General features: G+C 43.7%; 1 long non-coding RNA gene across 1 annotated transcript; it reads left to right on the plus strand.

Annotated features, from left to right (window-relative positions):
• On the plus strand, window positions 1-3,798 carry LOC147572576 (uncharacterized). Its single transcript, XR_015246083.1, has 2 exons — window positions 1-1,076; window positions 2,451-3,798. It is a non-coding gene; the product is annotated as an uncharacterized LOC147572576 (long non-coding RNA).
• Window positions 3,799-4,055: the final 257 nt, after the last annotated feature.

The raw sequence follows: 4,055 nt of genomic DNA on the forward strand, positions 1-4,055 counted from the left end.
AAGAAAGAAAGAAAGAAAGAAAGAAAGAGAGAGAGAGAGAGAGAGAAAAGAAATGGAGGGACCACAGAGATCTGAGGCCCAAGCCTGCTGGCATTTCACAGATCGTGATCTTCCTAAATCGGGTGGGGTTTAATTATAGCCACAGAGGAGTTGTGCTCCAGAGCCGGGAACGAAAGAACATTTCTCACAAAGTTCCATTGCTTGGCTGAGGTTGGGGGCTGCCTGCATGGAGAGATAAGCCGCGCTGACAAGCCAAGCACAGCTCCGTGCCTTGGTTTTCTGCAGCTGAAATCCTGGACTTGTAACAAACGCCAGGGAAAAGCCGTGCACCTTCTCTTATTGCAAAATCACATCAGCTTCCAGTTAACTGTCCACAACCTATGCAGATCACTTGAACAAACAGGTCTATTGTTGATTCATGAACGAGCCCGTAAGGAGCAGATCATGTGTTACGTGCCAGCTTCTGTGTTAATTTCTGGAGCTGTGAAAACAGACAGGGCAATGGCCCCATCTCTTAAGGAACTCTTCAATCTTTCAGGGGAAACAGAGGGCTAAACAATTTGGGCAAGGACGGAGCAGCGCTGCTTTGGTGGAGAAACCTGTTCCTGAGCCTCTTTTTTTCAGCACCGTGGAAGACTTTCACAACCTCCCCGTAAACAGATGACAGTTGTCCATGTGGCAAAGCCCTTGCTGAAATGGTGCTGAGAATTACTGGGAGGCAGTTTGGAGTCGTTGTCAGGAGCGTGGGGGGCTTTGGAACCCATCAGACCTGGATCTGGATTCTGGCTCTGCCAAGCCCCAAATTGTGCACCTTGAGCAAGTTTCTGCGGGCAGATGGTAATGGTGCCTACTTCATAAAGCAGTGTGTTAAAGCTTTCATGGGCACGTGAATCACCTGGGGACCTTGTTAAAAATGCAGATTCTGATTCAGGAGGTCTGGGCTGGGGCCCAAAGTTCTGCATTTTTAACAGGCACCCAGGTGACGTTAATGCTGCCCGTCTGAGGACCACGCTTTGAGTGAAAGGGCATAGAATCGTGAAAGATCAAAGAAGCTCTGAGCACCGTGCTGACAAGTGGTAAGTTAAGTACTCAGTAAATGTACCCTATTACTCTTCAAATGAAATATTAACATGTTTATTTACTATCATTTAAGTATCTCTCCATATATTTCTTATTATCCTAATTTAATATAAAATTTCTTGAGTCAGGGAAAAGCTCCCTGTTACATTTCTTGGGTACCACGCGGTGCCATGTTTGTTTGTTGTTGTTTTTTTTCATGGTTCACGGCAATGGGAAAATTCCAGAAGAGAGGAATGGGAGATTTAGAATTTGCTTCTAATACCACCCCACATCCTCCTGTCATGAGGGGTGATGGGAACCCATTGAAAAGTCACATGTCTCCTGCAGAATATATCTAACTATGGATACTGTGAAGGCATCACTCCCAGATCCAATACTAGCCATAAGGAGAGAAACAGGGGCTCAGATATCAAAAACATGATATAAGTCTTGATATCTTCATAAACCTTGGTGGTTTTAAGATATGGCCCCAGATTTGTTGAGACTCCTACCGCTGAGAGGCGGGCTGTGTGTTCCTGCCCCTCGCATCTGATCTGCCTTGATTGCATTGGCTAATGGAGGACGATGTCGGTGCTGCTGGGGGACTTTGGAGGCTAGATCAGAAGGTTCCCGCAGTGTCCTCCTTTTGCTCTGGGAATGCCTGCTCTCTTGACCTGCTCCCCTCTCCTGGAACCCCGCGGCCACACACTATATGGAGAGGCCCCATCAGGGTGCTCTGCCTGATAGCCCCAACTGAACCCAGCCTTTGGGATTCTGATCAGGCACCAGGCATATCAATGAAGGAGCCTCCAGCCATCTCTTATTCCCCAGCTGAGGCCACACAGCCGTGGAGCAGAAATTAACCCTTCCTGCTGAGCCCCGACCCACGGAATTCTCCAACCTGATGACATACTAGTTGTTTGATGTCAATATGCTCTGGGGGTCAGCGAGGAGGGATTTGTTACTCAACACTAAGTAATTCAGACATAGAGCAATATTTATACTTAGAATAAGAAAGCATAGTGAGCCCTTCTTTGCGGATGTTGAGTGTCATGTGCTCTCCAGTGCAGAAACTATAGGTAAGCATCAAATCTCGAACAACCTCAGTTTCAATTCTGTGATTAGTCTATTGTGTCATTGGAAGAGGAGGAGTAAAGAGTGAAAGAAAAACAAAATAAAACCAGGCTTTGGCATCAGACAGATTTGAATGCCAAACTTAGAACGTTATCAGTTGTGTGAAAGGCAAGTAGGTTCACTTTCCTTGGTCTCGGTCTTCTGATCTATCAAATGGGATAATAATACCTAATGTGTAGGGGTTGCAGGAGATAGCGAGTAAAAATAATTATAATGAACACATAAATAATTGCTATTATTCCCCAAAATATCTCTAGGGAAAAATGTGCACTGATTATAAGTGCATAGAAAATGGGAGTCTAAGCACGTGTGGCAGGGATGATAAGTTTCTGAAGAAGCTGTCCCCGAAATTAATCCTTCACATGACTAAGAATAGCTAAGATATTCTCAGACTTTAGAATTTCAAAAATTTCCCCCGAATTTTGGGGACAGATCTAGGGGGAAACAAAAGACTTCTAAGAGCCTTATTTATAATAGCCAAGACAATCTTGAAGAGAAACAGGTCTGGAGCTCTTGTATTATTCAATATTAAGGTCAATTATGAAGGTATAGTAACTAAGATCGTGTGGTTTTGGCGCAAGGAGAGGCAAACTGAGGAACGGAACAGACCAGAGAGTTCAGAAGTGCACCCACACGCGTTCGGTCACCTGACTTCTAAAAAAACGTGCCAACCCAGAGACTATGAAGAAAACAGAAGAGGAGTAAGAGGTGTGAGGAGAACAAGGATGAGGATTTCAGAACCAAGGGGACCAAAGAACTTCAGGGGGCCAGCGGAGATCAGCAGCGTCAAGGGCAGCCGGGGTCTGTTAAACCGAAAAGTTACTCCGGAGTTGACTTTCAAGTGACTGTTGTAACCCAAGTGTGAGCTCTTTCAGCAAAGGGACCAGAGAGGAGTGGTTTGCAGAGCGAGTAGAAGCGATGCGCTGGAGACAGGAAGTAGAAGATGCATCTCGAAGAACTCCTGGTGAGAGGGGAGGCAAGACGTTCACAGCAGGTGTAAGTGACAGGAGTTTCTTATTTAGTCGTCAAAGACAGCAGAGGCTTGGGGATGTTTATACGCTGAGGACACGGCGAACGTTGGGAGAAAGGGGAACATACGTGCCATGAAAACATATGATATCGGCCGCCCGGAGGAAATTCAGTGTCTTCTGGGGAGAAAGGAGGATGGAGAGTCAAGAGTAACATGTGGATAAACTGTATTTTATGAATCGTTAAATGTCTCCAGAAACTATTATATTCACATTTCAGTTGAAACAGCCCCAATTCTTGGACATCCTCAGTTATCTCTCAAAGGCATTTTAGCTGCTTAAAAGTATATTTTGGAATATTTCAGCCATAAAAAAGGCTATAAAAAGTGATGTAAAGAACTTGCGAGCCTTCTCCCTTAAGAAAGAGAACATTATCGACACAATTAAAGACCCCATGTGCCCTTCTTCCGATCATAACTCTGTCTCTCCTCACTCTGCCCGCAAAAAATCGCCATCCTGAGTTTGGTGTTTATGTATTTCTGAACATTTCTTTATACTTCGAATACATTTGTATTCATCTCTGAGTGATATTTATTGTATTACCATTTGTACATTTTAAATAAATGACGTTGTATCATGTGCTTTCTTGACCTTGGTTTTATCCCTCAAAATCTTTGCAAGATTTATTTGTGTTGACATATGTTTATTAATTTGTAGTGATGCCTGGTATTCTAATATGTGGACATATAATCTATCTTCTCTCATATTGATGAATATTTTCAGTATTTTCCAATTATAAACACTAACATCATGAATATTCTTGTACATATCATCTTGTACATATGTGCAAGACATTATTGATGGTATATACGTACCTAGGGGTCAGATTGCTGG

The sequence above is a fragment of the Puma concolor genome, chromosome E4, assembly GCF_028749965.1.
Source record: "Puma concolor isolate L17-30 chromosome E4, mPumCon1.1.hap2, whole genome shotgun sequence".
NCBI classification, from domain to species: Eukaryota; Metazoa; Chordata; class Mammalia; order Carnivora; family Felidae; genus Puma; species Puma concolor.